The 25481-nt window shown below is 41.7% G+C and overlaps 1 protein-coding gene across 8 annotated transcripts in view; it reads left to right on the forward strand.

Annotated features, from left to right (window-relative positions):
• Window positions 1-25481, forward strand: part of ADARB1 (adenosine deaminase RNA specific B1) — a 270641-nt gene that overhangs the window by 103811 nt on the left and 141349 nt on the right. For 4 of the 8 annotated variants that reach the window (XM_030580000.1, XM_030580003.1, XM_030580002.1 and 1 more), the window contains one exon: window positions 7097-7279. The exons of 3 other annotated variants lie outside the window; for them this stretch is intronic. The gene's annotated coding sequence lies outside the window, so the exon portion shown is untranslated. Of the gene's footprint in view, window positions 1-7096; window positions 7280-25481 lie in introns of those variants that run through there. One more of the 8 variants, XM_030580008.1, reaches the window with a different exon arrangement.

The raw sequence follows: 25481 nt of genomic DNA on the forward strand, positions 1-25481 counted from the left end.
AAGAACCAGATTCAGAAGAGGATGGCTGGGGACCAGTAACCCAATTTTAGGTAAAAGCTTGAGGGGCTGAAGACAGGTCAGTAAGGAAAGCTACTTTGGTGAGGTCAGAACATGTAGGGATAAAGTGAGGAAGGCTAAAAGCCGCATTGAACTGGACCTTGCAAAGGGAATCAAAACCAATAGTAAAAGGTTCTACAGCCACATAAATAAGAAGAAAACAAAGAAAGAAAAAGTGGGGCCGCTATACACTGAGGATGGAATGGAGGTTAAGGATAACCTAGGCATGGCCCAACATCTAAACAAGTACTTTGCTTCAGTTTTTAATAAGACTAGTGAGGAACCTTGCGATGGTGGAGGGATGATAAACGGGAATGTGGATATGGAAGTGGATATTACCGCAACTGAGGTAGAGGCCGTACTTGAACAGCTCGATGGGACGAAGTCGGAGGGCCCGGACAATCTCCATCCGAGGATATTAAAGGAACTGGCGCGTGAAATTGCAAGCCCGTTAGCGAGAATTTTTAAGCAATCGGTAAACTCGGGGGTTGTGCCGTATGACTGGAGGATAGCTAATGTCGTTCCTATTTTTAAGAAAGGGAATAAAAGTGATCCGGGTAATTAAAGGCCTGTTAGCTTGACGTCTGTAGTATGCAAGGTCTTGGAAAAAATTTTAAGGGAGAAAGTAGTTAAGGACATAGAGGTCAATGGTAATTGGGATGAATTGCAACACGGATTTAGTAAAGGTAGATCGTGTCAAACCAATCTGATCTCCTTCTTTGAGAAGGTGACGGATTACTTAGATAAAGGAAATGCGGTAGATATAATTTACCTAGATTTCAGTAAGGCATTTGACACGGTTCCGCACGGGGAACTGTTAATCAAATTGGAAAAGATGGGAATGAATATGAAAGTTGTAAGGTGGATAAGGAACTGGTTAAAGGGGAGACTCCAGAGGGTCGTATTGAAAGGTGAATTGTCAGGCTGGAAGGAGGTCACTAGTGGAGTCCCTCAAGGATCGGTTTTGGGACCGATCTTATTTAACCTTTTTATTACTGACCTTGGCACAAAGAGCGGGAATGTGCTAATAAAGTTTGCGGATGACACAAAGCTGGGGGGTATTGCTAACACGGAGAAGAACAGGGATACTATTCAGGAAGATCTGAACCACCTTGTAAACTGGAGTAATAGAAATAGGATGAAATACAATAGTGAAAAGTGCAAGGTTATGCATTTAGGAATTAATAATAAGAATTTTGGATATACGTTGGGGGCGCATCAGTTGGAAGCGACGGAGGAGGAGAAGGACCTTGGGGTACTGGTTGATAGCAGGATGACTATGAGTCGCCAATGTGATACGGCTGTTTAAAAAAGCAAATGCGATTTTGGGATGCATCAGGCGGGGTATTTCCTGCAAGGATAAGGAGGTGTTAGTACCATTATACAAGGCGTTGGTGAGACCACATCTGGAATACTGTGTGCAGTTCTGGTGTCCCATGTTCAAGAAGGATGAATTCAAACTGGAACAGGTTCAGAGACGGGCTACAAGGATGATCCGAGGAATGGAAAAACTGCCTTATGAAAGGAGACTCAAAGAGCTTGGCTTGTTTAGCCTGGCCAAAAGAAGGCTGCGGGGGGATATGCTTGCTCTATATAAATATATCAGGGGGGTTAACGTTAGGGAGGGAGAGGAATTATTTAAGTTTAGTACTAATGTAGGCATGAGGACGAATGGGTATAAACTGGATATTAGGAAGTTTAGACTTGAAATTAGACGAAGGTTTCTAACCATTAGGGGAGTGAAGTTCTGGAACAGCCTTCCGAGGGAAGTAGTGGGGGCAAAAGACTTTCCTGGCTTTAAGACAAAGCTTGATAAGTATATGGAGGGGATGTTATGATAGGATCGTTAATTTGGGCAATTGATCTTGGATTACCACCAGATAGGTCTGCTCAATGGTCTGCGGGGAGATGTTGGATGGAATGGGAACTGAGTTACTGCAGAGAATTCCTTCTTGGGTGCTGGCTGGTGACTCTTGCCCACATGCTCAGGGTTTAGCTGATCGCCATATTTGGGGTCGGGAAGGAATTTTCCTCCAGGGCGGATTGGCAGGGGCCCTGGAGGTTTTTCGCCTTCCCCTGCAGCGTGGGGCACGGGTCGCTTGCTGGTGGTTTCTCTGCAGCTTGAGGTCTTCAAACCAATTTTGAGGATTTCAATAACTCGGTCCTGGGATAGGGGTTGTTATAAAATTGGATGGGTGGGGTTCTGTGGCCTGCCTTGTGCAGGAGGTCAGACTAGATGATCAGATTGGTCCCTTCTGACCTATGAGTCTATGAGTCTATGAGGTCAAGGGGTGGGGTGGGGGTGTCAAAATGAAAATGAGAACCTCCCAATGTAAAATGCAAGTATTGCTATGAGGATAAGCATTCTTCAGGAAAGATGTCCTGCTGAAAGTACTGGAAGATGGATCTGGAAGTTTTGATACAGAATTTCTTCCTTAGGATCAACTTGACTGGGCAGTGCAGATATAGGACAGGATATAACTCACCTATCCAGTTTTGGAAAACACCTAGTCACATTATTGAGAAGGAATAGGCAGGATGATTTGTTTGAGAAGCACCAAGATATCTGATCTGGAGGGCAGAGGGCTTATTGGGATCACTGGGCTAAAGGATGGGATGAAAACTTAAGGGATGAGAACCCAGGAGAAACACTATTGAGAATTCAAGAAACCACCTCTTGCACCAGGAATTTGAGGGTTCAAGGCCACATTTCTACAGAATAGAGAAGGAGGCTGCTGTTTGGTGGCAGTTTGTCTAAGGGCGGAAGAGGCAGTGGCTTGGATTCAGTACATTTGCTTAGAAATAAAGGCAAAAGGGGTTGTATGGGAGTAACCCTGTAGGTGGGCTCTGAATTAGCTGCACGAGGAAGAAAGTAAGCAACAAAAGTCAGTGTGGCATTGTTAGGGTCCATGGGAAGGTCCCCAAGAGATGGGAGACCCTTTTGTGAGCAGCACAGCAGGAAGAAGCAGAGGGCTGCCTTACCACAGTTAACTATGTGTCTTAACAGTTTTATTGCCTGTTTCTTAATCAGTTTGGTTTTTCCCTAGTTAGGTATCTTACTTTTTTCTGATTGAGTAAGGGTTAATTGGTTTGTGTTTATTATCTGGACTATTATGGTTCCTTAGCAGATCAAAACTTTAGTCTGGGGTCTGACTGCCATAGCAGTTTGGCCTTTTTCTGATGATTTGCCATGGCTAATACTTACAAGATGGGAGCGTTGTGTATGTTGTGTAACAGAACTCTATGTTTGCTGCCATTGTGTGGTGTAAGGGCGTACGCCAATTTTCTAGCTGAGTGCTCCTATTGTGTTGGCTTAAAGTCTGTAGCTGAGAAGCAGAGAGATGTGCTAGGGGCCTTACTGTTTGCAAGGTACATTCAAATTGAGCACTATAGATTTGCCTTGTTCTGGTCTGATCTTGGTTGGAGCATTAGGTAATCTAACTCTTTTAACGGGGAGGGATAGCTTAATGGTTTGAGTATTGGCCTACTAAACCCAGGGTTGTGAGTTCAATCCTTGAGGGGACCACTTAGGGATCTGGGGCAAAATCAGTACTTGGTCCTGCTAGGGAAGGCAGGGGGCTGGTCTTGATGACCTTTCAAGATCCCTTCCAGTTCTATGAGAACAGGGGTAAAAAAAAAAAACTGACTGGGGATTTGTCCTGATTTGAGCAGGGGACTGGACTAGATGATCTCCTGAGGTCCCTTCCAACCCTGATATTCTATGATTAACTTAGGGGCAAGTCAAACAATAAATTTGCAAGCTTACAGTAGTTCTTTCAAGACTGTACAATATGCATATTTACTAACCAAAGGAAAGGTTAATAAGATATCCAATTTGGTAAATGTTACTAAAGATTATGGTTTTGTAACTCCTACTTAAAAGTGAAGCCAACAGCCCTGAAAACTTGCCAGTTGGGACAGAATGCAGCAGACCATTGCAATGTATCTCCCTCTTTGCACTAGCTCCTCATTGAATACAGTAATATTTAGTATCTCTGTTGTGATATTTGAAGTCCTCTGTGGGTTTGGCTTAAACTACCTGAGAAGATGTTTAGGGCACAACTGTCTATTACTGTGTGTTTTTTACAGTAATTTACACAATGGGGCCTCTGCCTGTGACTGCAACTACAAATAAAATAATCAGTTTAATATTTACTGACTAAAATAAATCATGGCTGTTTATTCCATTTAGTGTTGCAGAATGAATACAGTTGTAGGGGAGTAAGATTATATTTTGGTTCATGAAACAACAGATTTGTCAAATTTAAGTTCCATTTCCAGAGTCTCTGTTATTAGTGGTGATGTATAAGGCTATTATTTTTATGGGCCTCTCATCTTTCATGTGAAATTGCCCCTTTTCTATGTAGAACTGTAAAATCACCTTTTCAGAGATTTTAGAGAAATTGAAACTTTCTGCTAGTGTTTCACTCTCATATGTGCAGAGAGAAGCCTGAAAGCTGTGGATGGGACTTGGTTGTCTCTCCAAGGTAGGGCTGAGCCTTCAGGAGGGAGGAAGGTCTGAGACTGGGGTGGAGTCAGCTTGACCTGCTCTTGAGCTCCCAGAGATTTAGTCTGCAGTTCATATCACTGAGAGCAGAATGGAGAAGGGAAAACAAAATGCAGGAGCTGGGAAGAGAGGGGGCACTCATCTCTCCAAATAAAATGGTCCTGGTTTCTCATGTGGACAGAAGAGCTGGGTCCTCTTTCTGCTAAGTTCTTGTTCTTCATGTAGTGTCCGTATGGGTGCTCAACTGTAGGTGCATCTGTGCCCCTGCTCCTCTAAATTGGAGATTTTAGGTAGCAGCGTCCGTTTGGCCCGCGCATGCTCCTTCCCTCATGGTTTGCCTCGAGGCTATCTAGTGCTATGCAGGTGAACTGCCCTCAGTTCCTTCTCTACTGCCTTTGGCCTTGAATAGAGTAGGTAGGTCTCTTCCTTTTTGTGTGTCATAAGAATAATTATGCAGTCGAACCTCAAAGATACAAACACCAGAGTTACGGACTGACTGTAAAGAAATCTGATAAGATTCAATAAGGACAAGTACAGAGTCCTGCACTTAGGATGGAAGAATCCCATGCACCGCTACAGGTTGGGGATCAACTGGCTAAGCAGCAGTTATGCAGAAAAGAACCTGGGGATTACAGTGGACAAGAAGCTGGATATGAGTCATCAATGTGCCCTTGTTGCCAAGAAGGCTAATGGCATATTGGGCTGCATTAGTAGGAGCATTGCCAGCAGATTGAAGGAAGTGGATATTCCCCTCTGTTCAGCACTTGTGAGGCCACATCTGGAGTGTTGCGTCCAGTTTTGGTCCTCCCACTAAGGAAAGGATGTGGACAAATTGGAGAGAGTCCAGTGGAGGGCAACAAAAATGATTAGGTGGCTGAGGCACATGAGTTACGAGGAGAGGCTGAGGGAACTGAGCTTATTTAGTCTACAGAAGAGAAGTGTGAGGTGGGATTTGATAGCAGCCTTCAACTACCTGAAGGGGAGTTCCAAAGAGGGTGGAGCTCGGCTGTTTGCTCAGTGGTGGCAGATGAGAGAAGAAGGAGCAATGATCTCAAGTTGCAGTGAGAGATGGCTAGGTTGGATATTAGGAAAAACTATTTCATTAGGAGGGTGGTGAATGGGTTACTTAGGGAGGTGGTTGAAACGCCTTCCTTAGAGGTTTTTAAGGTCAGGCTTGACAAAGCCCTGGCTGTGATGATTTAGTTGGTGTTGGTCCTGCCATGAGTAGGGGGTTGGACTAGATGACCTCCTGAGGTCCCTTCCAACCCTAATCTTCCATGATTCTATTACCGGTCAACTGGACACCATGGGGAACTGGAAGTAAGCTATCAGGCAGCAGTGGAGACAAAAAAAAACACACCACCAACAAAACAAACCAGCAAATACTGTACTGTGCCTATATTGTACCATAAAGGTAGGCACATCTGGGCTGCCTGTCCCCACCCTCACTCTCTACTCCCCATGGCGCGGGACAGCCACTTACAGGAAGGAGGTATTGAACACTGTTTTCCGCTCTCCCTCCCGCCCCAGCTTGGAGAGGGCAAGCTTGCAAGCTCAGAGCCCAGGAGAACATCTCTAGTTGCCATTATGTCAGGTTGAAGGATAGGAGAAATAGTGTCCCTGATGGCATACCTGCCCTTCATGGTCTTTTTAAAAGACAAAGTCACATTGAGGCCGCATCCCAAGTTTCTCTGTAAAGTAGCCTCCCCACCTTTCATATTAATCAACTAATCTATCTTCCCATTTTTTTCAAAAATATCATTGTAACAACGGGGAGCCAATTCTGTATACGCTATTTGTAAGAAGAGCCCTACTATTTTATCTGGACAAGACTAAGGACTTTAGGAAGTCTCCTAAACTCTTCCTTTCATTTGCAGAAAGTTACAAAAGTTCTGCAATATTAGCTCAAAGACTCTCCAAATGGGTCTCTGATTGCATTAATCACTGTTACCAGGTGCACAACCTGCTGTTCCTGTTGAGAACCTGCTCACACTCCATGAGATCAGTTTCTGCCTTAGAAATGTTCTCATCTCGGAAATTTGCAGAGCAGCAACCTGGACCTCTGCCAATGTGATCACTGGAGACTCAGCCTCAAACGCCATCTTCAGCTCCATAGTACTGTCTTCAATAATAGACCCCACTCTGAAGCCACAGTCCTCCATAGGGGATGCTGCTGTGAAATCACTTACAGTGAAGCAACCCTGAGAGCACTACTTGAAGAAGAAGTTACTTATACATTAACAATTGTTCTACGAGATGTGTCACTATAGGTGCTCCACAACCCTCCCTCCTCCCCTCTACTTCGGAATTCTCGGTAAGGGTCTCTGCGGTAGAGAAGGATCTGAGGTTCACCCATGCAGCGCTAGATCGCCTCGAGGGAAACCATGAGGGCACATGCGCGGGCTGAACAGACACCGCTACCTAAAATCTCTGATTAGAAGTGCAGGGGTGCAGATACACCTACAGTGGACACCCATCTCGAAGAACCATTGTCATTGCACAAGGTGAGTAACGTCTTCATTTCTTTTCCAGATTCCTACTGCTGTGATCAATTTAGAAGAGGGTCTCCCAACCACTGTTAACAAATAGAATCCATCTTCTGTGAATCGGAGTCGGAATTCCCTTCTCACAAATATTTTTTTCTCTTCCACATTTCTAAATGGTTTAATCCTCCTCAGGTCCATACAGACATTAGCTATCTTCCTTGCTCTCCAGGTAAGCGACTACTTTTAAATTGATTGTTGCTTTTCAGTGTATGAAAAATTAAGTTAACTCTCTTGAGTTATAAGAAGGTAAAAATATTTTTCCTATTCTGAGTATACATCTCCCTACTTTCTTCTCCCCTCTCCCCATGTGTCACTTATTGTGAACTCTGATAATTCAAATTTAGCCTGGAATAATTTACCAGTAAAAAGTAGTGCCTTAAGTTCAGGGCTTGATTTGGGTGGGGAAGGTGGGAAAGTATATTGGTAGTCCTAAACTCTGGCAGGAAACCAGACTCCATTCTCTCAAAACACTGGCAGAATCTGTTTTCTAGTCCTCATGATTGTGAAGAAAAAAACTTGAGAATGTAAACTGAATGTAACTAATGCATGATGTCTGCCTGAGCCTGCACACAGCATTTAGCAGAGGGGGGAGCAGCAGCCCCTGCAGTCAGAAAGACAACTACCTGTCCCAACTCTTACCACCAGAGAAGACCAAGCCTCTGTTGCTCTACAATCATAGAAATGTACAGGCTGGGGGGACCTCAAGAAGTCGTCAAGTCCAGCCACCTGCACTGAGTCAGAACTTAGTAAACCTAGACCATCCCTGACAGGTGTTTATCCAACCTGTTCTTAAAAGCCTCCAATGATGAGAATTCCACAACCTCCCTTGGAAACCTATTCCTGTGCTAACTGCCCTTATAGTTGGGAAGCTTTTGCCTAATATCTAACCTAAATCTTGCTGCTGATTAAGCGTATTACTTCTTGTCTATCTTTAATGGACATGGAGAACAATTGATCACCAGCCTTTTTATAATGGCTTTTAACATATCTGAAGACTTATCAAGTCCCTCCTCTGTCCTCTTTTCTCAAGACTTAACATGCTCAATTTTTTTTTAACCTTTGCTCATAAGTCAGGTTTTCTAAATCTCTTATCATTTTGTTGCTCTCTTCTGGACTCTCTTCAGCTTGTCCTCATGTTTCCTAAAGTGTGGCATCCAGAATTGGACACAGTACTCCAGCTGAGGCCTCATCATTGCCAAGTAGAGCAGGACCTCCCTGTTAATAAACCTCAGAATGTTAGCCTTTTCACAACTGCAGCACATTGTTGGCTTGTATTCAGTTTGTGATGCACTATAACCCTCAGGTCCTTTTCAGCAGCACCTAGCAGTTAGTCCCCATTTTGTAGCTGTGCATTTGATTTTTTCCTTTATTAGTGTACTACGTTGGTTTTATTGCTATTGAATTTCATCGTGTTGATTTGAGACTAATTCTCTTATTTGTCAAGGTCATTTTGAATTCTAATCCTGTCCTCCAGAATGCTTGCATCCCCTCCCAACTTGGTGTCATCTGCACATTTTATGCCCTCTGCTCCATTATCCAAGTCATTAATGAAAATATTGACTAGTGCTGGACCCAGGACTGACCTCTGCAGGACTACAGTAGCTACGTTCTTGCAGTTTGACAGCAAACCATTGATAACTACTCAGACTACTGACTTTCTACCAGAATGGATGTGGTCAGTTTAGGAGGGTGTCTTGGATGTCTTCCTGGGTTCTGTGATGTTGACTTCTTCTTGATGGGACTCAAATGCCCTTCTGGGCTCCTCTGGCCTTTTGGCTCTAGGATTCAGCTGGGAGTGGTGGTGGGGATTTGGTCAGTAGTGAGATAGTGAAGTGCTTATATTTAAATAGTCATCATGGGGCATGCAAGTTAATGCTCCATTGAGAGAAATAGGAAAGTTCACACTTATCTTAGTACTAGTTTTCGGCTTTCTGCAGACCCAGGTAGGCATCACTATGTAGTTAAATTCATTTAGTTTGAAAATTTCCTTCTGAGCCATAAGGATTAGAGCCTTTATGAATAATAATAATAGTAATAATAATAATAAATCTGAGATTCTGGAGACCAAGATTGCAACCTTAGGGGGGGAAATTGCATGATTGATGACCTACTCAACTTGAGCCTGAATAATTTTTATCAGAGTTTTAGAAAAATGTGAAGATGCCAGCGAGAGAATGCACAGTAAAAGAAAACATCATTTGAAAGTGTATGCCTATCAAAATACATTCTGTCAAAATAGTTTTTCAATTACTTAAGTCATCTGTTCATTTTTGGTAACATGTTGGCTACCAGTTGACCAAAGCTTACCTTATCATAAAATTATGATCTTTAGTTGTGTATGTGTGTTGGGGAGAAGGATGGGAATGACATGTATTTCATAGTGACAGAATATTGTGGTAGGAGAATGTAGGGCAGCTGCTGAAGAATTTAGTCTCACTGTGTGTGGGATGCTGCGTAATCCCTCTGATAGCATATGTTATCTGCTCCTGGAGTGTTTTGGTCTATGTAGAGGATAAGAGTTTACTATTGCTATTAGTTATTCCTTTAGTCTGATGTGGATATAGGGCCTGTTGTCAAACCTTGTTGAATTACCGGGCGTGGGGGTTCAGTATTGTTTCACATGCTATAAACCCTGTTTTCTTCAGTGTATGTAATTTTCTAGCCTTTTTATAAACCATGTTAATGTTGCAATGTCCAACACTCAAAAGTTAGAATCTGTGTGTAGTGTTAATCCATCTATGTAAAACAAAGTGTCTGTATGCATACTCATGTTTATACTATGTTCTTTGAGTGATTGCTCATGTCGATTCCAAGTAGGCTGTGGAGCCCCCTGAAGTTGCGTTTTCATGGAGGTGTATATAGGTCCCTGCCGACCCACCGCCTCTTCAGTTCTTTCTTACTGCTGTCAAAGTTAGAATCAGGACTCACAATTTGTCAGACCACTCTGTTTTATTAGCACAGCGCTCTGCCAATAACATTCAGAATATGTGAGCGGCCATGCAAGGCCAAAACAGTCTTATTTATACAGATAAAAGAGCGGGAATCAGACAAAAGAACAAAGAAAGCAAAACTGTAAAATTCACCTGGGGCACAGCATGCATATCCTACTTCCTTACTAACTCTTTATGGATCTGAGGCTAATACTTCACCAATTGCCCTTAAATGGTGCAATTGTTCTGTGTGAATGTCTGTATTCCTGACACCTGGATTGCAGCATTCCAACAGTTTTTCTTAAAGGTACAGACAGCATTTCTTTAATCCTTTCTCTTTTCACAATATAATTCATTCTACTTTCACAATGCCAATGATGATCGTTGGAGCAGCTCCTCTCTTGCTAACAGCAAGCAATCCCCTAGTGGACTTTTTTCTCACTGTTATCTGTAAATAATTAAAATTTTAGGGTTAGTTAGTTCAAATAGTCTAGTTAGTTTCATCCCCAGGCGGCATCCGACTCCAAGCCCAGTACTTTGGTGTGGAGCATGCTGACCTCAGTAAGAGAAACTATAGTGCCAAGAAAGGACTCTGGCTCCAGGGACTCTCGGCACCGCCATTCCCCAGCGCTGAAGACTTCCTCCAGTGCGAGTGTCTGGCACTGTTCCCTTCACCGGTGCTGCGCAAGAGGAAGAAAATGGAGAGAGGTCTCTCTCCCACTAAAGTAGTGGAACAAGGAAGCACAAGCGGGTGTGTGTCCTGTGCTGGGACACCCTGCTCCGGCTCCGACTCAGCTGGCATGGTTGACTCCAGCCTCACTGGGAGGTCTGTTGTGTCCAGTTCTAGTGGACTCCCCAGTATGGGAGAGTCGGGAGGAAGACATAGACCTTCCTTCTACACTGGATACTTTTGAAGCAGCTAGGGACCTCATTGCGATGACGGTGCAGTCACCAGCACCGCAAAGAGGCACCATGCCCTCTAGGCGCAAGCTGATGATAAGGCACCACTCATCCTCACCTTGACACTGCTCCCTGGCACTGTCTCATTCTGCACCCCCTTGATTGCTGATGTTGGAGTCCTCATCTGACTTGGAGGTGTAATCGCCTCTAGGCGAAGCCAGCACTGTTCCCCGGTGTCACTTGAGGCAAGAGGAAGGGCAGCTGCCACCCATGATGTCCTGGCCTCCCTGGTGGCAGGCTCTGGCTCAATGGCCCTTCTGGATCCAGTGGGCCTACCACTAAGTCCGAGGTCCAGGGTCCAGATCTTTGTCAGTGCCTTCGGAGGCATGGGTACCTCCATCATCGACTTTAGTAGCCTGGGAACCTCTGCAAGGGCAGGAGATGGGCACGCAGGTTGACACTGAGACTGCTGCGGGACCTGGCACTGGGGGCGGTACTGAGATGGGTGCGGGCCTGGGAACCAGCACTGCCCCCTGCACGACATAGGGTGTTTCAATGCAAGGGGATCCCCATGAACCAAAGGGGCAGGAAGACTCAGTACCCCTGCAGGCATCTTCCTCATGCTCCCCAGATGAAGCGGTGGCGGACACCACCACACTGCCTGCCATGGACCCCCGGGCACACCAAGAGTTGCTCAGAAGGGTGGCTCAAAACTTGAGCATGCATGTGGAGGAGCTCTCAAAGGAGACTGACCCTATGGTGGATATTCTGTCCCTGAAGATCCTTCAAGGGTGATTCTGCCCCTCATTTAGACTATCCATAACACCACTAAAGTGTTGTGGCAAACATCTGCCTCTCTTCCCTCCATGGCGAAAGGGGTAGAGAGAAAATATTTTGTGCCTTCCAAGGAGTATGAGTACTTGTTTTCCCATCCTCATCCGGATACTCTGGTGGTGGAGGGGGCCAACCAGAAAGAAAGACAGAGACAACTGGGGCCGACCCCTAAGCAAAGAGTCCTATACAGACCACCATGAAGGTTCGACTCCAGGGGGCTCCACAGCCGACCCGATAGGTACCGCTGTGGAAAAACCTTCCAGCGACTGTGCACACGGCGCACAGACACCTACTTGAAATGGACATGAGCAACACATCTCGAAGAACAAGTTACAAAAGGTATGTAACCCTTTTTTACAGCTATCCATATATACACATAATATATGCATATTTATTTGTGTAAAATAGAAGCATATACATATCTGTGTGCGGTATAGAAAGTTGAAAGCTTAAACTACACTAGTGCTGCATCAAGTTGGAACAGTTCAAATGAATCAACAAAAGTCAAAATGAAGATTCATGCATGAACCTTAATATGTTGCTTATGCCTATTGTGTAGTGTTTTTGTTTTTCTTGCCACATTGTAGCTTTAATATATTGTTCAGATAATTGCTGTAAAATATAAAGGAAGGGGTGCAGTCTGAGTTAACCTTGCTGTTTTGGATTTTCTTGCTTAATTTTACTGTAACGGTGATACGGGTTATTTCCATTTTATAATGGTGAAAGGAAAAGACAGACTGTAACTAGTTGATGTGTTGTTGCTGTCCTCATCTCTGGAAATACATGTTCAGTTTAATAAACCTGTCCCTCCTTGCTCTCTCATTTTCAAAACAATATGTAAGGGTTAACTGTCACATGTGCCTCTTGCGGATAGTAGGAATGAACTGCAGTGTTTAGTGTACTGTGCAGTTAATACTGCAGTTTGATGAATGGACCTTGAATAGACAAGGAGAGTTTGTAGTCCTGACATGTTAACACAGAGTTAACTGTTCTCATTGCTTCTATGACTTACTGAAATAAATCACTGTATTAATACAGTGAGTTATTGAGACAGAGCGAGATTTAGCACTCTGGCAACCTGAGCTGACTGTGGATTGTAGCACTTAACCTGCATGGCATCTCTGCTAACTGGGACTTTGAACATGGGGTCCTTCTTCAGCATTGTGAGGCGTCGCTATAAAAGAAGGCGTAAGAAACGTTCTGAGAGGAAAGGTAGTATATTAATTTTTGTACTGTCAAAACAGAATAGTGGTGAGCTTTTATAAATAGAAAAATGCATTGTAGAAATGTTTTCAGATTATACTGAAATGTAAATACTAAATACATTTTTTTATACATATCTTTAAAACAATAAATTCTGTAACACCTTTTTTATTATGTTTGAGTATTGAACACCAAAAGCAATAAGCTTCAAATGGAAATCAATTTTCCAATATATTTCACTTTGCTTCCAGGCTTTCAAAATTCAAAATATTTATTTTTAGACAAATGTGGAAGTCTTAAAGTTGCATTGCATTTTGTATTTTACTGCTTGTTTTATCCCTAATGAATTGTTTCATGTGTCAGACTGTAAGCTGTCTGTCTTGTCACTGGATATTCATTAATCAGTTCATGAAATGAGCTTTTTCTGGCTTTAAAATTAGCCTGTCTTGAACAGCAAGTATAAATCAAGAGCTACTAAAAGTCTCCTTTATCTTTTAGCTAAAACTTGTAAGAAATCTGTAAAGTATTCAAACTATTAAAATCTCATTTAGATTGCATTGCTATTCACCTAGCTACACCTTTGCTGTTTAACACATTTAGATTAAGTAAAGAAGGAATTCTTTTATTCCTTAAAATCTGCCAACTAGTTACATATCTCTTGAAAACAAAGTGCATTATTGAGAACCCTGGTATAGGCTTGTTATAATTTCTTTAAGAATTTTGTACTGTTTGTAACTTTGTATAATTGGAAAATACTGAATTGTCTCTGGAGAATAATATGATATCTGGAAAAACAGAACATTTTATATATGGCACTTCATAAAAATATACAAACCATAAAGAAAGGTGTAATTCCGCTGCTGTAAATCTTATTTTTCTAATTCCATTTGTATCTGTGAATATCTGTAACTCTTCTGGATGTCATTTTTGTATCTGGTTGATTGATATGGCTGGCATGTAATGTATTTAGAATTGCAAGCATTCTTGTCAAATGCTGCTATTTGTATTTTAGAATACGGCAGTAGATACAGCCCTTTACAGATGACAGTAACCACAGTAACTGTATTTACTTACCATATCTATTTTGTGTTTGTGATTTAAATATATCAAACAATACTAATACAGTGATCATATTATATCTGAAAAATATAGCAGAAGACTTTATTAACTGAAGCAATATCTCTAGGGAAAAATAATGGCTTTGCAAACTGGAATTAGGTTTTTCATCATTTAGATTCCATAAGTAGTAATGAAATTGTATAAGAACTGAGTAACTCAACCCAAATCACTAACGAAGTTGAGTATGCTAAGTGCCGGCATATTGGCTATATCTTATGATACCTTTACCTTACTACAAATCCCCGCTAAGCAAATAACATTTACATTTTTTCTTGACTCTTGTCTTTTCTTTGAAAATACATTTTTTCACAGTGCTTTCAAAGTTTAGGATTCAAACATTATGGATCATATTTTAGAACAGGCAGTAGGGGAAAATTAAGGGGAAGGCTAAGGGCCGCATCCAGGCAACTTAAATGGACTTTGGATCATTCCTGTAGTGAGAACATGATGATCTGACAAGACAACTTGAATCTGGGTAGGACTCTGCATTTTGTCACTGGACAAATTTCACTAAAAATCACTCACTGATAAAATAGATCATTTTTAGTATTGATTCTAGTGCATGTAAGTATTACTCATTTTTCAGGTTCTGAAAGCTCTCTGGGTTAGTAGTGGCTTAGTAGGATTGTATGAACTGCATATTCCCTATTCACATGCATTCAAATTGATCCTGAAATGTTTTTTTATTAAGATCCTTAAAATAAAATGTGAACATTGTATTGGAAAGTCCAATCAAGCTATGTTAATTTTTTCTCTCATGTGTCCCATCTTTTAGATGTATTTAGGAAAAAAAATATGTTTATCAAAGTAGACTGGTGACATCCAAGAACCTTGTAAAATAATACATCTGTTTTAGCCACACTAGAGCTGTATGGAAGGAATATTTAAGCTCTGTGAATAACTGTATAGAGATGAAGAAATAAAGCAGTTAAAAGATTAAAGCTTCAGTAAATAAAGTGATATAGAAGATAGACTAGTTAAAGATTCAACAAAAAATACTTATTACCAAATCAAAAAAAAAAAGGCAGAGATTTCTAAATCCCTTTAGAGACCTGCTGACAAGACTAGATTTATTGTACAGTGTTTTTCAAATAATGTTAGGGATTTCTAAAGAGCCAAATTTTGGTTCCAGTGAATTCAGTGGATGTCTGTCATTAACTTCAGTGGGGCTCAGATTTGTGTAAACGTGCCATTTGGTCGTAGATGTAATTCTTCATATTCCAGTAGCTGGTATTGTTTTTACTCTGTTCTTGAACATTTGTTTACATTTGACACCAATGAAGTGGAAATGTGAATTTCACAAGGTGGGCTTTTTTTGTTCTTATATAATAAATTAACAGTAATTTAGATTGCTCGGTCTTTTAAATGCCAAATTAATCTACCAAAACATTTTTATATTTTAGGAGATTGTTACAAAATAGTTAATTATTTTAAGTAATGTGATTGATTAGAAGACATGATAAATCAAAATATTGTTGTTCAGAATGTAATCTGAATCAAATTTGCTAGTGGTTTGAAAATTGATCAAGTTCGGGTTTGTTCAAAAGGGGAGCTGATTTGGGATGGTGGATGGCTTAATTTTAGACTTCTGTTTCTGAAACCTGTAATCCAGATTTCCCAATGTCTGTAGCACCCACTAGCTACTGTTCTCAGTGGAATCTGTTGAGTGCTGAGCCGTCATGAAAATCTAGCCCTTATGGTCCAATCCTGTTTTGACTGAGGCCGGTAGAAAAACTCCCATTGACTTTGTTGGGAACCGGAAAGCAAAATTAGACCTGTAGTCATATATACTTTTCTAAACCATGCTCTTTACAGTCCTGCTGTATTAATTTCAGAGATCAAGAGTTAAAGGGTGTTGTAAAATCTGTCCAGGGTCCAACATGAAACAGCGTTACAGAGGTTTGGATTTTTTTTTTCTATGTAGGCCTTGGTTTCACTTAGTTCCTTGCCAAACACCCAAAAGCATTAATTCAAACGTTGAAATTTTGTTGTTCAAACACACGAAAGAATAAGCAATTAAAACAAACATATATATTGAAACAGGGAAATTGACTCATTATGGAAAACAAGCGATCATAATCTTTAAAATCTCTCTCCGTTTTGGAGGCAAAATATCAGTGTGTCATTTTCAGAACAATCTGTCTCTGATGAAAAGGAAAAGGATTAATTCTACTTTTAGTCCTGATGTTTAAAGTGCATTCACTTCTCTGGTTTCTAACAAACACAGCAGAGAAAGGATTGAAAAGATGGGGGAAATATAGCTTTTGTTGATGTTTTTGGAACAATGACTGGTCAATCACAAATGGATGCTTTGGCTGGCAGGTCAACTACAGCACCTATTGCTTGGACCTTGGTTCCCATTCCAGTCAGGGATGTCATCTGGTTTCATCTTTTCTTCTTAGATAGTGCTGGATTGTGGTCATCTCATCGTGCTGTGCTGAGGTAATGCAACTGATTTCAGGATTTGATGGAAAGCCTAGAGAGAAAGATAGGCTGGGAGGAAGAGTGAAGGGGTGGGGATGGAGGGACCAACATAAAAGGAAGGTAACAGAACAGGCACTTATGTGTCTTTGTGGTACTAGTAATTAGGTATCCCCACTGGTGGGCTGAGAACTGGATGTCATGACGATGTGATGTTTGCAGTGTTGTAGCTGTGTTGGTCGGAGGATATTAGAGAGACAGGGTGGATGAGGTAACATCTTTTTATTGGGTTTAGCTTGAAAGCTTGTCTCTTTTGCCAACAGATGTTGGTCCAATATTACCTCACCCACCTTTTATCTCATGATCATGTAGTGATTTTCAGAACTCACCTGTGAACAAAGTTCTCTGAACAAGAACACGCCCTAATGGCCTTCCTCTGAGGAAGAAAATCTTTGACTGGTCTGCTTATTCTGTCTTGGGACCAGGGAGTATGAGACAAGATGGGCTAGTATACAAGGTGGGATGAGAGATGATAGTGGGCTTTTTCAGTCTCTTTTTAAGAATCCCAAAATGGATAAAAGTGGGAGGCATAGTTCATCCCCCTTATTATTTTACCCAACAATTAGGGTTAATATCCACCATACCCATTTTGATTAATTAATTTCCGGCTCCACATCTTCTTTTTACCAAGTATGATTTAAACAGTCCTTGAATCATATCAGTAGCCCCTTCTTGTTTGAACGAATTCATTTTCTCTGTCTTGTTTTATTATGCTTGTTCATAACATTCATAACTGAAAACAGCTTGACCTTTTTTTCATAGTTAATTTTCAGACAGACAAAAAGTTATATATTGTATCATTTTATGAACTTTCACTGACTTATAGAATCACAGGACTGGAAGGGACCATGAGAGGTCATCTAGTCCAGTCCCCTGCGCTCATGGCAGGACTAATTATTATTTTAATAAAGTATGCAGCACTGCCCTTACTATTGCTGTTTCAAAGAGATCAGTGTCCCATTGTGCCTGGTACTATATAACTAAATAAGACAGTCGTCGTCCCAGAGAGCTTATAAATCAGATGTTAAACAGGACACAACAGGTGGACAGAATAGACAAATGTGGATGGGAGAGGGATGAGGTAACAATAAAACAAGTTGTTATAAAAAGCAGAAGTCAGATATTGCCACTTACCTAACCTTTTTTTTTGGCATGCTGAGAAGTATTACAGGAAATTAAAACGAATAGTCAATTAGCAAACTAAATGGAGCAAAATACATTTTGTGTGCATTATTCTTTTTGTTTTGTTCAGCTGTTACTTCACAAAATTCATGAATTCCCAGTAGGTCTGCCAGTGGTTAGGATGAATTAATGAGGTTCTACTGTAATTTATAAACTCCTTGTTCTAATGAATATGGTGTCACATTAAATGTTGTAATGTTGCTGAGGACAATTAGAACTAGAATATTTTGAGGCTTCTTTGTGGTATGAAAGTGTTACTCAGATAATTCCATTGTTTAACTATATTTTATGTTAAATGACAGGCTTCAAAATATTAAAATATAGACAAGTAATCTACATTTTTAAAAGATCAGATATCTATCTGTATATGATTGGTTGTATCTTCACTCAATCATTAAAACATTTCAAAATGTACGGTTATGTAATTGAGATAGTAATTCACAGTTTGAAGCATGTTTTCCTTCTATGAAAATATAATAAAGAGGAAACTAAGTTTTCTAAAGAGTCTGACGTAACTCCTCGGGAGCAGTGAACTTTTGAGTGCATGCTGAAATTTTATACTCCCATGCACATGAGATCAGATTATTTTGAATAGCACTGTGCGTGGGGCATGCACTTGTATCCTGAGTGCTGTCTCACTCCCTATAGCTGAGGGCATAAAGGGTGGTGTCACTGCAACCAACACTCACTTTCTTCTTTCCACTCTTGTCTTCAAGACTGAACCGTGTAGTTTTGCTCTGAATAAGTAGTTTAGTTGTTCTTCAGTTTAGAAAGTTTGTTAGTTTTAACTCAGCACTGATACATTTTTTATTTGCCAATTAACTTAGTTGCTTAACTTTTAGAACAGCGTGGTGATAGGATTTCCTGCTGTATGAGGGTGTTTCCCTGGTATAGAACACACTGCACGAGAGTCTGCCCCCTTCTCCTCCCGAATGGAAGCCCAAAGTGACTGATCCTGAGGACTAATCTAGTAGAAGCACTACAATGATGCAGCTGCGCTGCTGTAGTGCATCTAGTAAATACACTCTATGCCAATGGGAGAGGGCTCTCCCATTAATATAATAACTCCACCTCCATGAGTGGCGGTAGCTATAGTGGCGGGAGAAGCTCTCCTGCTGACATAGTGCTGTCTTCACTGGTGCTTAGCTTGGAGTAACTTACGTGAATTATATCACCCTGGGGTGCGAATAAGTTATACCAAAATAAGCTCTTGTGTAGACCAAGCCTAAGTCATTGGGCTTGAAAATCTGCCTGTCCTGTGATGCTGCTATGCCCATCAATAGTGGGCATTCCCAGTGCCTGCTTTGCCTTCGTGAGGGCCATGCCCTGGCACACTGCTTAATCTGTAAGACCAGGAAGGTGAAGCTGAAGCTCTTCTTCAGTGAAAGATCCAGGCAAGCCTTATCAGATGTGAGAAGACTATCAGAGGAACTTCATGTGGACAGCACCTTGGTTAGCTGAGATGCCTCTTCAGGCTCCTGGGCTGCATTGCATAAGCCCTACTTGTCAGCTGAAAGAATGACACACTTAGAGAGAGGTTGCAAGCAGCATCACTATGGAGGATGAGAGCAGGCACCGATCCCCCTCCTCAGGACAGAAAACCTCAGACTCACGGCTGCTGAGATCTTAAGGTAGAAATCTCTGCCTGGCTCAAAAGCAGTGCTGCTTCTGGTACAACAAAGAAGTCTTTGTCCTTGGCACTGAGCAAGCTGATGCCAAGCACTTCTACACCAGCTCTGCTAACACTGAGTCATGGTGCACCCACACAAAGATCCTGCACTGCTCACCTCCTTGGCACTGTTAGTCTTCTGTTCCAGCAGTGCACAAACACTCTGTGCTGGCATTGCTACCATACATAGCGCTGAGACATCTCTGTCGGATTGGTACCAAACACTGAGACAGAGTGCGCTGGAGAGATCTGCGTCTCCTTTTGAGAAGGCTTAGTCTTTGTCCTTTCTCTCAGAGGCTCCTTCCAGGGGTGTCACTTCCAGATCACGGGTGGCACAATGAAGGTCCCCTAGAGAGTCTAGGGTGGACTCTGAGAGGAACAGGAAGGTAACTGGGAACTCATCAGGATCACCCACCTAATATTCACCTATGTGCCCTCCTAACTACCCATACCAGTTTTGGCCATATTGGTCTAATTGTGTAATTTTGATTACAGAATTAACCAAAACCTATCAAAGTCTCTTCAGAGAGAAGGAATATTGATTAGTCTGTTATTCTGTTAAGAAGTTCTTCCTCGAGGGGAAGAAAGGGGTTGGTTCTGTTCAATCTTTGAGTCAGGAATGCTAGTCACTTTTCTGCTTTCAACAAAACAGACAGACACAAGAGAGAGAAGAGAGAGGCTAATAAAGCTAGAGGCAATTACAGCTTTCGTTGTTGTTCTCAGGATACAGGGTAGCTAGTCTGTCATGGACAGATTTTGGGCTGGCAGTTCAGTCAGCCGTAGTACGAGTGGAGTTGAATTGGCTGTCTCCTCTCACTATGTTAGTGCAGTTGATTTCAGTGTCAGGTAAAAAGCTGGGACAGGACAAGGGGAAGATAGTAGAGGACAGAAATGGACACATGAGGGAGGAGAAGAGAGCACTTTTACCATGCTGGGGTCCTCACAGGTGCAATGGTGATTCTTAGGAGTCCCAAATGATATGTCAAGGATTGTGTATGATGATGAAATACTTCCACTCTAGCCTTCAAATTCCCTTTTTAAGGACTCCAAAAAGGGGTGATGGGTGGAATAGCTCGTCCTCTGATTAGTTTGTCTACCAATCATTTAAGTTGAGCCTTTATTATGGTAGCTTTAAAAAGTTTCCATACAGCTTGCAGGTATTTCACTTTTGGCACAGTACCTTTTAATTTCTAACAAATTTATTTGGGCATAAGCTTTCATGGGCTAGAACCTACTTCATTAGATGCATGGAGTAGAAAACACAGGAACAGATATAAAAGACATGAAAAGATGTGATTAGCCTTACCAAGTATGAGGTCAGTCTAACGAGACAATTCAATTGACAGCAGGATACCAAGGGAGGAAAAATAACTTTTGATGTGGTAATGAGAATGGCCCATTTCAGACAGTTGACAAGAAGGTGTGAGTAACAGTAGGGGGAAATTAGTATTGGGGAAATTAGGTTTAGTTTTGTAATGACCTAACCACTTCCAGTCTTCTGAAAGGTTGCTGACCCCTGGTCTATGTAGATGTCTCGAGAGATCCGCAACCTTTGCGCCAGGCAGACAAGGTACCCTAGTGCCAGGAGGTGTATGAGTACAGGCCTTCTTGTAGAATGAGTATAGGACTACCCTCTCAAAATAAACATTTGACCTGGCAGCTTGCATCAAGGAATAACAAATGGTAATAATGTGGATCAAACCCCTTGCTGCTAGTTTACATATTTCTGATACAGAATGTTACCCAAGCAGGCCACAGGGGCTGTCTGAGCCCTAGAAGAATGAGTTCAACTGTCCAGGTGGGTATTTTAGCAAAACCTGGAAAGTACTGACACAGTTTGAGACCCAGTGACTCTGGCTGTCCCTTTACCCTTTCAGCAAATGCCATGAAGGGTCTAGGTGTACACATGAATGACTTGGTCCTGTCCAAATGAAGCTCTCACAACGTCCAGTGCTTGAAGTCTCATTTTGCTTGGAGGATGGGGAGGCATGTGGGTTAGGGAAGACAACCAGGGGTTGGGGCGGAGAATAGATTGATGTGGGAGTCTGAAACCATCCTGTGATGGGGTGGATCACAGAAACCCCCTTGGGACTGCCAACTGAATGTGCTGAGACTACCTCTAAGCCCGTTTTCCCTGCTAGCTTGGGATTCCACTACCTTGCCTGGTTGTACCAGACATGCTAGCCTGCTACAAACACAGACCCAGGTCTGAACCACGTCCCCCAAATGCTGCAGGCTTAATTGAAAACAGCATAAGAAGTGCTCCTTCTCCAGCACTCAGATACCCAGCTCCCAATGGGGTCCAAACCCCAAATAAATCTGTTTTACTCTGTGTAAAGGTTATACAGGGTAAACTCACAATTGTTCGCCCTCTATAACACTGATAGAGAGAGATGCACAGCTGTTTGCTTCCCCCCCCCCGATATTAATACATATTCTGGGTTAATTAAGTAAAACGTGATTTTATTAAATACAAAAAGTAGGATTTAAGTGGTTCCAAGTAATAACAGACAGAACAAAGTAGCATTTAATTTCAGAAAGGAGAACTACACAAAAATGAGGAAGTTAATGAAACAGAAATTAAAAGATACAGCGACAAAAGTTAAATCCCTGCAAGCTGCATGGAAACTTTTTAAAGACACCATAACAGAGGCTCAAATTAAATGTTTATCCCAAATTAAAAACACAGTAAGAGAACCAAAAAAGGACCACTGTGGCTAAACAACAAACTAAAAGAATCAGTAAGAGGTAAAAAGGAATCCTTTAAAAAGTTAAATCCTACTAAGAAAAATAGAAAGGAACAGCTAGTCAGAGACTCAAAAAGTAATAGCAAAAAATGTTTTAAGTATATCAGAAGCAGGAAGCCTGCTAAACAACCAGTGGGGCCACTGGACAATCAAGATGCTAAAGGAGCACTGAAGGAGGATAAGGCTATTGCGCAGAAATTAAATGAATTCCTAGCATCAGTCTTCATGGCTGAGTTCTGAAGGAACTCAGATGTGAAATTGCAGAACTACTAACTGTAGTCTGTAACCTATCATTTAAATCAGCTTCCGTACCAAATGACGAGGATAGCTAATGTGATGCAAATTTTTAAAATGGGCTCCAGAGGTGATCCCGGTTATTACCAGCTGGTAAGCCTGACTTCAGTACCAGGCAAACTGGCTGAAACTATAGTAAAGAACAAAATTGTCAAACTCATAGGTGTACATAATTTGTTCTGGAAGAGTCAACAGAGTTTTTGTAAAGGGAAATCATGCCTCACCAATCTACTAGAATTCTTTGAGGGGGTCAACAAGCATATGGACAAGGGAGATTGAGTGGATATAGCATAATTAGATTTTCAGAAAGCCTTTGACAAGGTCCCTCACCAAAGGCTTTTAAGCAAAGTAAGCTGTCATGGGATAAGAGGGGCTGTCCTCTCGTGGATCGGTAACCGGTTGAAAGATTGGAAACAAAAGGTAGGAATAAATGGTCAGAATGGAGAGAGGTAAATAGTGGTGTCCCCCAGGGTCTGTACTGGGCCCTGTCCTGTTCAACATATTCATAAATGATCTGGAAAAAGGGTGTGCATTTTGAGGTGGGAAAATTTGTCCCAGGCAGACTGCAAAGTGCTACAAAAGGATCTCAGAAAACTGGGTGACTGGGAAACAAAACGGCGATGTTGATAAATGAAAATTAATGAACATTGGAAAACATAATTCCAGCTATACATATAAAATAATGGGGTCTAAATTAGCTGTTACCACTCAAGAAAAAGATCTTGGAGTCATTTTGGATAGTTCTCTGAAAACATCCGCTCTCTGTGCAGTGACAGTTAAAAAGTGAACAGAATGTTGGGAATCATTAAGAAAGAGATAGATAATAGGACGGAAAATATCATATTGCCTCTATATAAATCCATGATACGCCCACATCTTGAATACTGCATACAGATGTGGTTGCCCCATCTCAGAAAAGATATATTGGAATTGAAAAAGGTTCAGAAAAGGGCAGCAAAATGATTAGGGGTATGGAACAGCTGCCGTATGAGGAGACTGTAATAAGATTGGGACTTTTCAGCTTGGAAAAGAGACGACTAAGGGGGAATATGATAGAGGTCTATACAATCATGACTAGTGTGGAGAAAGTAAATAAGGAAGTGTTATTTACTTCTTCTCATAACACAGGAACTAGGGGTCACCAAATGAAATTAATAAGCATCAGATTTAAAACAAACAAAAAGAAGTATTTCTTCACACAATGCAGAGTCAACCTGTGTAACTCCTTGCCAGAGGATGTTGTGAAGGCCAAGACTATAACAGCTTTCAAAGAGGGGCTAGATAAATTCATGGAGAATAGGTCCATCAATGGCTATTAGCCAGGATGGGCAGGGTTGGTGTCCTTAGCCTCTGTTTCCCAAAAGTTGGGAATGAGCGACAGGGAATGGATCACTTGATGATTACCTGTTCTGTTCATTCCCTGTGGGACCCCTGCCATTGACCACTGTCGGAAGACAGGATACTGGGCTAGATGGACCTTTGGTCTGACCCAGTATGGCCATTCTTATGTTCTTATGTTACCATCTCCATTACCATTTTAGCCATGAAGTTATCTGCAGTAGTAACCAGAATATATAATACCCTCAGTTTCAATATCTTTGAGTTTATCCCTCTTTCCCGTTCAACACATCATACTATTATATTCTGTATTGAATGAAAGGAAAGTCCTCTACAGAGATCATTTTCTAAGAACCTGAATGTATTTTGCTTTAGAGACACATAGGCCTGATTAACAATTATTTACTGACATCATAAGGTGCATATATAGCTTCATGCTTTCCCTCGACAGCCCTTGTCTACGCCAGTAGTTCCCAACCTTTTCTTTGCAATGGCACACCTTGAGACCTTCATTTATTTTGAGGTACACCACCATATTGTCTCCAAATGAACTTGCCCTCTTATTGCTCGAATTAAGCCGTTTACTACTTTTGCCATTCATAGTCTGTACAATACAGTTAACAATATTATAGTATGACCTCACACCAGTTCTGTCCTCAGCCCCACTCAGTTTGACCCCCCTAGTTCTCTCACCAGTTCTGCTCCTCTTAGCTCCCCCAACTCACCCCCCAGCCCCACCCCCCTTCACCTCACCTCTGCTTCTCCAGGAGTTCTTCCCATCTCCCAAGCCTGGGGGCTGCAATGGAGTCCCTGCTCCCCTTACAGTCTGGGGAGAGCGGCTCTAGGGGCTCTTCCCCCTGCCCCACCAGTGGCTGCAGGGGGGAGGGGCAGAGGAGCTGACCCACTGCTCACAGGAGGGAGAAGAGGGAGATTGAGTTCTGACTGGTTGCTCTGTCCCTGGAAGAGGTGGGGCAGTGAGGCAGACAGCCAATCAGTAGATGGCTTCCCCCTTCCCCTTCCCCCATCCTGCAGGAGTCAAATTTGCTCTTGTGGAATGGAATGTGACACATACACAGTATTTGAAAGGGGCCTCATCCTGGAGAGCAGAAGTACAGAATGTGATCCAGCTCTAATAGTAATTAAAATACAAGGAAATTCTCTTTTGTAGTTTTTCAAGCAATACCTGTTCCAAGCAATACCTATTCAAGCCTGATGGCACACTAGTTGGGAAAGATTGGTCTATGCTACTGTTACATGACTGAGTCATAACCGTATTACTACACAGTTTGGTTATGCCTATGTAGATCAGACCAAATCATGTTATTACCATGTTAATGGAATCATTAAGGTTTATTTCTCTTAACATAGTTGTAACATGATTTTGTCTGGTCTCTGCAAATCAACAAAAATGTGTTCTGACATATTTAAGACAAAACAGTGTCGTGACTGGGGTCTCAAATGCATGTGTAATTGTAATACAAACAATACAAGAGTGGTGTTGCCTATGCTGATGACTCATCACCATATATATAAACTGCATCCAAAAAACTATGTGAAAGAATATTGATTGCGAAATGAAGCAATCAGAACATAGGCAATGCCAAAATTAAGAGTTCCTGTATATCCTTGATTCAGCCCTCTTGTAGATGTGCATTGCGATACAATCTTTCATTA

Source organism: Gopherus evgoodei, chromosome 11 (genome assembly GCF_007399415.2).
Source record: "Gopherus evgoodei ecotype Sinaloan lineage chromosome 11, rGopEvg1_v1.p, whole genome shotgun sequence".
In the NCBI taxonomy this organism is placed as follows: domain Eukaryota; kingdom Metazoa; phylum Chordata; order Testudines; family Testudinidae; genus Gopherus; species Gopherus evgoodei.